Raw genomic sequence first — 11,235 nt, forward strand, 5'->3', positions numbered from 1 at the left:
GCTCAGCGCCAGAGAAGCACCACGCGGGCAGGGCAAGGGCAGGCCGCTTGGTGTTGCTGGGGGTACGTTGCAGGAAGTGGAGGACTGAAGAGGGACTCGGGCCCGTTCACGGAGGCCCCGTGGCCCGCCTGAACCGCGGGTGAGGGCGCCTCTGAGGCTGTCACGTAGGAAGGGAGCTCGTCACGTCGGGGACTCGCTCTAGTCAATGTGCGGGGACTGATGGGAGGGGAGGAGACTGGGGGCCAGGAGGCTGTTAGGAGCTGGTGGCCCCGCCTACTTCCTGGGCTCACGTCCTACCTCTGCCTCCGGCTCACCGCCCTCCTGCCTCACGTTCCCTGTCTCTCCTCCAACCCCCGAGGATGCTCCTGAGTCCAGACCTGCCTGGTTGCCACCTCTGCCTGGCCCTCTTCCCCCAGGTCTGCACGGCCTTCAGGGGTCTCTGCAACCCTACAAGGTGGATACTATTATCCCACTTTACAGAGGAGGGAACTGTGGCTTGGAGAGGTTGAAATTTCCCAGGGTCACCCAGCTGACAAATGGTGGGACCTGACTCAGAGGTCACGCTTTGTCTACGGTGCAATGTGACTTCCACACGCACCCGTGCACCTCCTGTCAAATGATCACTGGACCAATCGGCCTCTGTATGGTGTGACCTATGGGTATGTGTGGGGGGTTTAAGGACACTTTTTCCCTTTCGTGGGTGATGACGAAAATGCCGATCAAATGTTGAAGCTCTATCATTTCTCTCCTTAGAGGGAAAATGAAGTTTGCTTTACGTTTTCTCGAGGATTGAAGGAAAGGTTAGGTCCTGGTGGGACTGTGCTGATTTCCTTGGAGAACATGGGCGGCTCTAACCCAGAGGTATTGATTACTTTGGAGTCTGATGGCTAATAGTGTGAGGCTATTAGCCATATAACAATGAATGGAAGCCTTGCCTTCTAAGGCCTTCTGCCCCAATGTTTCCAGCATTGGGATAAATACTAAAAGAAGGCAGGAAAGGAGGATCCGAGAAAGAAGACAGATGAGACCAATAGGAAACAAATAGCAAAAACACAGATTAAACCCAACCATGTCGATATCTTCATTAAAAGTAAATAGACTGCACGTTCCTTCTGAAAAGCAGAGATTGCCTGACTGGATCAGAGGTCTGACTCGCTGTATATTTACAAGGCGTGGATTTTAAGTACAAAGACAAAAATAGGCTAAAAGTAAAGGGATGGGAAAATGATCATAAAGGCAAAAGCTAGATTAAAAGCAAGTTACAATAGAATGGCTGTATTGATATCTGACAAAGTAGACTCACCCTGGCTGGTTTTGCTCAGTGGATAGAGCATCAGCCTGAGGACTGAAGGGTCCCAGGTTTGATTCCGGTCAAGGGCATGTACTTGGTTGTGGGCACTTCCCCAGTAGGGGGTGTGCAGGAGGCAGCTGATTGATGTTTCTTTCTCATTGATGTTTCTAACTCTCTATCCCTCTCCCTTCCTCTTTGTGAAAAATCAATAAAATATATGTAAAAAAAAAGATAAAGGAATATCACCAAAGATAAGAGGGAGACCTCAGGAGGTCAAGGGCTCAAGCACGGGGAAGACAGAACCATTTAAAGTGCATGTGGACCAAATCACACGGCCAAGGCTGTCAGGGCTAAAATGAAAGCTAGGTAATCCCTGATCTCAGCGGTGGTAGGGGGATTCTGGCACCCTTGCCTCGCTACTTGATAGAACAATTAATAAAATAAACCAGTAAAAAAATAAAATATTGGAAAAATATCAATTATCTCGGCCTAATGATATTTATAGAAATTCATACCCAACAACTGCAGAATATACACTTTCCCCCAAAGGTACGTAAAACAGTTGAAAGACATATGGTAGGCTGTAAGACAGCTCTCAGTAATTTTAAAAGATTGAACCCTTACAGAAAATATTCTCAGACACAATGAAATTAAATTAGAAATCAAGAACAATAAGAAAGAGCCAGCAGATCTGGAAATTAAACAACACTTCTAAATAACCCAGGGGTTAACAAAAACAAGATCAACACGGAGGCAGCTGAAAAACATTTCAAGCTGGAAGATAATGAAAGCGTAACGTATCAAAATTTGTGAAATGTGGCTAACTCAATGCTTACAAAAAATGTACAGCTTTAAGTGGTTATACTATCAAGGAAGAAAAGCTTAAAATAAGTGTCCAAAGTTTCCACATTAAGAAGCCACAAGAAGACAAGCAAATTAACCCCCAAAATAAGAACAAAGGAAGCTATAACAAGGAGCAAAAAACGACAGCATAGAAAACAGACAAAACACACACACACAAAAAAAAACCCACAAAACAAAAAAACAAAATAAAAACAAAGATAAAAGTTGGTTCTTTGAAAAGATAAAACTGATAAATCTCTAGCAAAACTGATCAATAAAAGAGAGGGGAAAATCACCAACATTAGGAACGAAAAAGGGGTTATCACTATAGAGTTTATAGACATGTAAGGGGAAGTATGGGCTATTGTAAACAACTTTATTCTAAAATATTTGACAAATTAGATAAAATGGAGTAACTCCTTGAAAAATACAACTGAATGAAGACAGTTACAAGGTAAAATAGGACATCTGAATTTCCAAAAAATTGAGTTTGTTATAAAAAAAAAATCTTGACAAAAGGAATTCCAGGCCCCGGTACTTTCACTGGCTAATTTTACTGAATACTGACACCAATTCTTCTACGCTATTTTCTTTATGAAGAGAGGAAGTTGATAAATTTATTGTCTGTAAGAAAGGAAGTTAGAAAAATGTTCCAACTCACTTCATGAAGCCAAAATACCCCTGATACCAAAACTTGACAAAGATAATAAAGAAAAGAAAAATATAGACCAATATTCTTCATGAAAATAGATGCAGAAATCCTTCACAAAACATTAAGCCAATTGAACCTAGCAATAAATACAAAGACTAATACATTATAACCACGTGAAGTTTATCACAGGAATGCAAGGCTGGTTTGACACTCAAATTAATACAGCTCACCATATTAACAGAATAATTAGATACAGAAAAAAGCATTTGATAAGCAAAAGCACTTGAAAAAGTTTAATGCCACTCAAAAATTCCAATTTACTCTAAAATAGTATATTTGAAAGCAGCTAAGAGAGTAGATCTTAAAAGTTCTCAGCACAAGAAAAAAATGTGTAACTATATGATACAATGTTGTTAACTATTGTGGTCATCATTTCACAATGTATACATATATCAAATCATTATGTTGTACATGTTAAGTTAATATAAGGTTATATGTCAATTATATATCAATAAAACTTGTGGGAAATTTAAACTCTCAACAAATAGGACCAAAAGGGGACTTCCTGAGTACAATAAAGGGCATTGATTAAAAACTGCAGCTAGTATTATACGTAATGATGGAAGACTGAACACTGTCCCGCGAGTACAGGGACCAAGGTAAGGATATTTGCTCTTATTACTTCTCTTTACATTGTGCTGGGTGTTATGGCCAGTGCGATAGGCAAGGAAAAGAAGCGAAAGGCGTACAGCTGGGAAGGGAGAAGCAAAACTCCCTGTTTGTAGAAGATCCTCAGGAATCAAGAGCAGAACTAGCAGAGCCACTCAATGACTTTAGCAAGATCGCAGGCTCCAGGGACAACACACAACAGCCAATTGTGTTTTCAAATAAGTAGAAACAATGAGAAGACGCAAGTTAAACGTTCCATTTACAATGTCTTTAAAAATAAAAAACACCTGGGAATTTTAGCTGCCATAACAGCATTTCATAGACTGGGTGGCTTAACAACACTGATTTATTTCCTCAGAGTTCTTGATGCATATCAGTGAGGGGCAGGGGGAAGGATGAGAGAGAGAGAGAGAGAGAGAGAGAGAGAGAGAGAGAGAGAGAGAGAGAGCTTCCTTATAATAAACCTATCAGGTTAGGAACCCAACCTTTTGACCTCTTTTCACCTGAACTACCTCCTAAAAGTTCCATCTTCAAATACAGTCACCTCAGGGGCTAGCGTTTCAACATATAAATCTCGGGGGCACACAATTCAGTCCACACAAGGACTAAGTGAACAGAAGACCTCAAGGCCCCTACACATAGCACGACAACATACCGCTGAGAGCAAGGACAGAGTCTGCAATCATCATAACGTCTGCAACGTGGCTTTGTGGTTTCTGTAATAATAGGAATAACGTGTGTGATGAATAAAAGGAGAGATAACCCGTGCTCAAGGGTTAGGTCCGTCAATATTGTTAGGATGTAAATTCTCCCCAAATTATAGTTTAAATCCAAACCAAATAAAAATTCCCCAGACTTTTTTTTACAAGTAGACATTGATGATATGCTTCTAAAATTTATATGGAAATAAAAAAGACCTCACCCCCCTCACCCCCCAAATCAATCTTGAAAACGAAGAACAAAGAGAACGTATACTTTCTAAATTCCAGGCTCACGATGAGATAATCAGAAACAGTGTAGTATTGCCATATAATAGAATCGCGAAGCCAGAAATAGATGTACACTTCCACGAACAATTGATTTTTGACAAGGGCACTTAAAATATTTCAACGAGGAAAGGAAAACCTTTTGAACAACTTGATATCCACAGGGGGGAAGAACAAAAACACTTAGACACAATACATACCTGATGAATTTAAAAAGTATCGTGAGGTGAATGGCAGCGCTAAACATAAAAATGAACACTAAACAGGCAGGCAGGTAAACCATTTTTAGACAGTTCACAGAAACTAACCATAAAAGAAAAAAATTTTTTTTTCCATAAAATTAAAAGCAAGCCGCAAACCGGGAGACGATGTTCATAAGACACGTGTCTGCCTAAGGACCTGTATTTTGGGTGCGCAACGAATGTCTACAACTTAAGAATGAAAGGGCAGACAACTCAGTACAAAATGCTCAAAAGATGTTAACAGACACTTTACAAAGGAAGATTTATGAATGAGAGAGAAACAGCAACTTCAACATCGATCAGCTGCCTCTTGCACGCCCCCTGATGGGGATGGAGCCCGAAACCTGGGCATGTGCTCTGGCTGGGAATCGAACCAGTGACCTCCTGGTGCATGGGTCGACGCTTAACCACTGCACAACCCCAGCCGGACAACAGTGTAGATTTTTTAAGCTTAATAAATGAAAACAACAACCACCACAACAAAAGGGCAGAAGCAGGAAGGTCACTCTGACCATCCCCACTTCGCCCCTTGCCCCTGAAACAGGTAGTAAAACTCCTGTGTAAGGTCCCCTCCCTGGACCAGGAGGAGAGAAGGCATTCCTACCCCCGGACACCGGCTCTCTGGGACCCAGAAATCTGCCAACAAACCTCCTTAAACCAACCCTTAGCTTCCCGGTACTTCTTCCCCGTGTGTCCCGCTGGCCCACACCCCTCTGTCTGGTCGATTCTCCACAAATGCGGTGGGCTTTGTCTCAGAGGTAAAAAAGCGTCCAGCTCTGACCACTCCGTACGGTCTCCACTCTCTCGTGAAGGCTCCCACGTCCACGGTCAGATTCGATCAGACCTGTGTGGTTTCCCCCGGTGTATCTGTCTGTCAGCTCCATTTTCAGACCGGGCCGGGGAGCCTGGGAAGGCCGAGGAAAACTTTTTCCTCCCCTGCAGGTTAGATTAACGCAGCCATTTGTCAAAACCAAGGAGTGACGATCTGTGCATTTCAATGCATATCAATTTCATCTAAAGAACCGCAAAATAATAATAATAACAATGAGGAGGAGGAGGAGGAGGGCTGTCGAGTGGAAGGAGGAGACGATGACACCCAGGCAGGGTGCTAATCATTGCTGAAGCTGCATGATGGGTACAGGGGGCTCATCCCCCCCATCCTGTTTATGTGGATGTATTTGTCACAGTTTAATAATAATAATAATAATAATAATAATAATAATAATAATAATAAATAAAGTGAAAGAGTCCTAGCTGGTTTGGCTCAGTGAATAGAGCGTCAACCTGCAGCCTGAAGGGTCCCCGGTTAGATCCCGGTCAAGGGCACTTGACTGGGTTGCGGGCTCAATTTCCAGTAGGGGGCGTGCAGGAGGCAGTCGATCAATGATTCTCTCATCATTGATGTTCCTATCTCGTTCTTCCTCTCCCTTCTTCTCTGAAGTCAATACAAATATATTTTTAAAAAACTGAAGGAGCCCTAACAAGTTTGGCTCAGTGGATAGAGCGTCGGCCTGCAGACTGAAGGGTCCTAGGTTCGATTCCGGTCAAGGGCATGTATCTTAGTTGCCAGCACATCCCCAGTGGGTGTGTGTGTGTGTGTGTGTGTGTGTGTGTGTGTGTGTGCAGGAGGCAGCTGATGGATGTTTCTCTATCCCTCTCCCTTCCTCTCTGTAAAAAATCAATAAAACATATTTTTTAAAAAGCGAAGGAAAAAAAAAAACACGAGTGGGCGTCACATCCCTTGGCCCAGGGCCTCTCTGGAAACGGCCAGAAAAGTGTCCTCCCCGAGTGAGGACACAGTGCCCCAGCCTTGGCTTTGTCCCGCCCCTCAGCCGCCTGTAGACTCAGCAAGGTCTGCACTACCCGCAGGCACCTTGCCAAGAACTGTCTGAAAACGCCTCCCTGACCCCCCCTCCAGCCTCGCTGTCATGCAAGGAGCCGGACCCCCAGCACAGGGATGCGAGAGCCCTGACAGTGTCTGACGCCTCCTGCCAGCGCTGCCTGATCCTCCTCAAGGTGACCGCCTTCAGCACGCCCATCCCATCCTCAGTGCTGCAGCAGCGGAGGCAGCGGGTGGCCCGGCTGGTGCCATGCTGAGGCCCCGGCCCTGTCTCTGCCCCGTGGCCCTGCCCTCGGGGGCCCTGGACGCTCAGGACCTGATTCTGTAGGAGCCGCTTCTGCCGTCTCTGGGACGTGGGCTCCGCTGTTTCCTCAGTTGGGATCTTCACTTGACACCATTCCTCGTAGGCGTCGGTTTTGGTTCACTCCTCTCCCCTCGCCCCTGCTCCCCACGGGTAACCCCCAAAGAGGCCATCTCAGACAGGCCGCACGTCCCGCCTGCTGCCCCGGTACATGCCGCCGGGCTCCAGGTGCCACGTGTGAGCCTCCCCTCGGGGCAGAGTGCCGAGGGCGAGGCGCTGCCACCCCAGCACAGGATCATAGATAAGCGACGGAGCGAAGGAAGCCTCAGGTGCTGGTGAGGAACGTTCTGGATTCAACCGCACCACGTCCACCAAACGCCAAGCGCTCAGGGATGCTGGGAGCCCGCCCCAGTGCCCTCTCATCCTCTCCCGGGCTGGTCCTCCTTCCACTCCCAGCCCCTCTCCCCTGCCGCCCCGCAGCCGCCCGCCGCTCAGAGCGACGGTGCACGCCTTCAGCTTGGATTGCAGGTGAAACGGAGGCATTTCGACATCCATAGTCCCTTCCTCCCAACCCCCACTTCCTGGGGAGGGTGCTTGTGTACTGTTAAACTGAAAAAAGTAGAAAAAAACTACAAAATATAGGTACAAAGTAAGAATGGGAAGCTATCAACTCTTGCCCCACCCACCCAACTCCTCCTTGTCCCGCCTCCCAGCCAATAACCCTGCAAACAGTTCAGCATGCTTACGCCCTAAGGTTTCTTTCCTACCTGCACACTCTGGGGATCGTCCTGGGGCAAATGAAGAGCTAACCCCAGGAAGTGAGTTTAAGTCCTCCCCGGCCCCCTGCAGCTACTTCATTTTATTCATTTATTTTTAAAATATATGTTATTGATTTTTTACAGAGAGGAAGGGAGAGGGATAGAGAGTTAGAAACATCGGTGAGAGAGAATCATCGATCAGCTGCCTCTTGCACACCTCCTACTGGGGATGTGCCCGCAACCAAGGCACATGCCCTTGACCGGAGTCGAACCTGGGACCTTTCAGTCTGCAGGCCGACGCTCTATCCACTGAGCCACACCGGCTTCAGCCCCTGCAGCGATTTTAATCGCCTGTGTGTCCGCCTGGAGGGGCCGGAGGGGGAGCCTGCGGGAGGGTGAGCGCATCCTGCCGCTGTGGCAGCGGGAGCTCATCCACAGCATCAGCCTGACAGCCAGGAGGCCGGCGGGGGGAGCAGGCTGCGAGCAGACAGTCCTTCGCTTGGCAAACGGCTCCTCTAATGCCTGTGACAGTCCTGCCGCCGCCCGGCTGCGACCTTTTCTCAGGCCATTACAGAGCCAGCGCGGCTGGCGTCGGGAGGCATCAGTGGAGGGCTCCGTCTTACACTCCGCACACAGCGACCGGCGGGGTGCTGAGAGGAGGACGGCCCTCTGCTCTGTCCTCAGCACCAGGCTCCCCAGAGGAGCCCAGACGGATGGCGGGGCCCGCGGCGCTGGGAGGGCGGGCGGAGGGGCCCGGTGCAGAGCGCAGTGGCCTGGGCTGGACGGAGGGAGGGAGCCAAGGGGATGCATTTGACATCCACCTCTCTGGAGAGGGGGTTGGAGTCCCAAATCACCTGCATTGTTGCTTCTGGCTAGAGGCTCAGGGAGTCCTGAGTTTGGCAGGTGTCTGGGACTTTGGACAAAGAAATAAGGGAAGGTCAAAGGTTCTGGAGCCAGCCGGGGGTTGAGCTGCCCTTGAACCCGGCCTCCTGTCCCGCTAAGCTAGGGGTGTCGAACTCAATCAGAGAAGGGGCCAAAATCTAAAATCCAGCCTAAATCGCGGGCCGAATGGTTTACTGAACAGTCATAAACTGACAATGTCATAAACTGACAGCGGAGTGCAGTGATGACAGCGCGGTACGGGCCACATTGCAAGGCCTCGCGGGCTGGATTTGGCCCGCGGGCCTTGTGTTTGACACATGTGTGCTAAGCAGAGCTGGTGACAAACCAGGTGTGCCAGAGGAGCTTGCGGGAGGAGGAGGAGAGGAGAGGGGCGGCTGTACATTGTAGGGATGGCCCCGTGGGGGATGAAACCCAGCCGGGCTCTCCGGAACCTTCTCCGTGTAGGGGAGGTTCTCCACGAGGTTGGGCCGTCTGCTGGGAGGCAGCCCGCCATGGCCGGACAGTCCCTGGGGCCAGGCCTGCACGGGCCTGTTGGTTTTGTCGATGCTTTGAGGGGAGCAGGGCCTGGGCAGAGGCGGGAGCTCCAGTGCATTCGACAAGGGCAGGGAGGCCATCGGAGCGGCCCATGTCGGGGTGACCTGTGTCCCAGCTCTAGCTCTGCCCCAGGTCACAGTGACCGTGGACGAGGAAGGCCTCCATCATAGTCTTCCTCCTCCTCCCGCCAACCGTCACTGAGCACGTGCCACGTGGGAGACACGGTGCCGAGCATCTCCCGTGGATCCTGCCCGTCGGTCCTCACGGCAACTTGTGACGTCAGTGCTGGCACCACCCCGCTTTACAGATGGGGCAGCGCAGCGCGGGGAGGGTGCGCCCTGTCGGGCCTCCCCCGGCCCGGCCCTGGCCCCCCATGTGCTGCTCTGTCCGTCTGGCTCATTCCCCCGGAGCGTGAAGAATCAGACGGTGTCCAGCCTCTTCGAGGGCACGGCCAGGCAGTTGGAGGGACGTAGCCGGCTGCACACGCATTGATAGACGAGGCTGGAGGTTTCTGGCAAGTTCTGGGGGCTTCTAGGTCTTTCTGAACGTGTCTGCATCTCCCTCTTCCCTTTGCCTCTGGGCCTAGGGGTAAGAGGAGCCGGGACACAGCAGCCAAGGAAAGGCCCGGCCTGCCAGTGTGGCGCCAGCTGTGCACCAGCTGGGGGCGCTCCCCGGGCCCCTGTCCTTCCCGGGAAACCTGGGGCGGGGCCCCTCCAGCAGCCACGTCATCCTCCGGGCACACGGGGCCAGGAGGGCGGTCAGACATTTCCCAGGGCCCGGAGAGGAACAGCGCTTGGCCACGTCCACAAAGGGAAGACACTGGGGCTGGGGGGGTGTCCTTCTGGCTCTAGGGGCGTCCCACCACCTGCCCCCACCCCAAAGGACCCCAGCCCGAGCACAGGCTTCAGCAGATGCCTGCAAGGGAGCTGCCCTGGCCAGGACTGCCCCGCCCTCCCAGGGGGTGACCCAGTCTTGGCTCAGGGGGGCTGCGGCCTCGTGGGAGGGCGGGGGGGGGGGGTGATGGGGTCACACGCACTCACGCATCCGGAGAGGGAAGTGGCTAACGCTGTCCAGGAATATGACTCAAGCTGAATTCCCGGGAAGCAGAGAGAGCAGCACGGAGTGGAAATAGTCCAGAAAGTGTTTTAGAAGCGCGCGTTAAGCCAGCGTTTAAAGGTCAGGCCCATTCATCCCGCCGCCCGCCCGCCCGCCCGCTCATCCATCTCAGCCAACGCCGTCCCGTCCCCGGACCGCGCTGAGTGAGGCCCGGGGAGCGGTGACGCTAATTGAGCCGTTAGTTTATTTATTCACACCGCAGCCAAGCGCCCCAGAGCCTGCCGGGGTGCAGGGGGCGGGGGAGGGGGCTGCAGGGCAGGGCCTTTGCCAGTGAAGGCCTGGAGTCAGGAGGCACCTGGCCGTGGGCGGGCAGGTAGGGGCGGGCCTTCCCCTCTCTCTCTTTTTTGGAGAATGATGGATGGCCGAGTGAAGTTCTGGGTGGCAGCATGGCAGCTGCTGTGCGTTCCCATGGAGGTTTCGGCTTGGGGTGGGGGTCGCACGGCTGCTCATTGAAGAAACGTTTATGAAGAACCTACTGTGCGCCTTGCCCTGGCTCGGCGAGTTGGGGAGGGGGGGAGGGGAAGAGATGGACAGGGAGACATGTCAGGCCCGGCCACGGTGGAGCCGTCAGCTTATTGGCGACCCAGCTCAGGCCCCACCTGCCGACCCGAACTTCTCTCCTCGGCCAAGTGCCTGCTGTGAGTCGGCAGCACCTGAATGGCTGGGGCACCGCCGGGCCTCAGTGCCGGAGTGTGCGTGTACATGCGTGTGCAGGCATGTGCATGTGCGTGCATGTGCGTGTGAGATAGAGAGTTGCGTATGTCTGTGTGAGCACATCTGTGTGTGAGTGTGCAGGTGGGAAGGGACTTTGGGAGCAGAGAGTGGCTGGGCTGATGGGACCGATGGCTTGAAATCTACTCGGTGAGTGACTCCAGGCTGGGCTGGAGAGTGTCCGTGGGAACGGGCAGGGCGAGAACCCAGAGGGACACGGGGAGGAAAGTGCTCGGAAGGTGCCGCCCCATTGAACGTCAGGCTGGAGGAGGGAGGAGCTGAGCTAGGGGTGAGGAGGACACAGGCGGCCAGCAGGGGGCGATGTGAGAGGAGAGGAGACCCAGGCCTGGGGTCCTGCTCATTGTGGAAATGAAGGGCCCGTGGGGGGG

Source organism: Pipistrellus hanaki (assembly GCF_964339955.1).
Source record: "Pipistrellus hanaki genome assembly, chromosome: 16".
In the NCBI taxonomy this organism is placed as follows: Eukaryota; Metazoa; Chordata; class Mammalia; order Chiroptera; family Vespertilionidae; genus Pipistrellus; species Pipistrellus hanaki.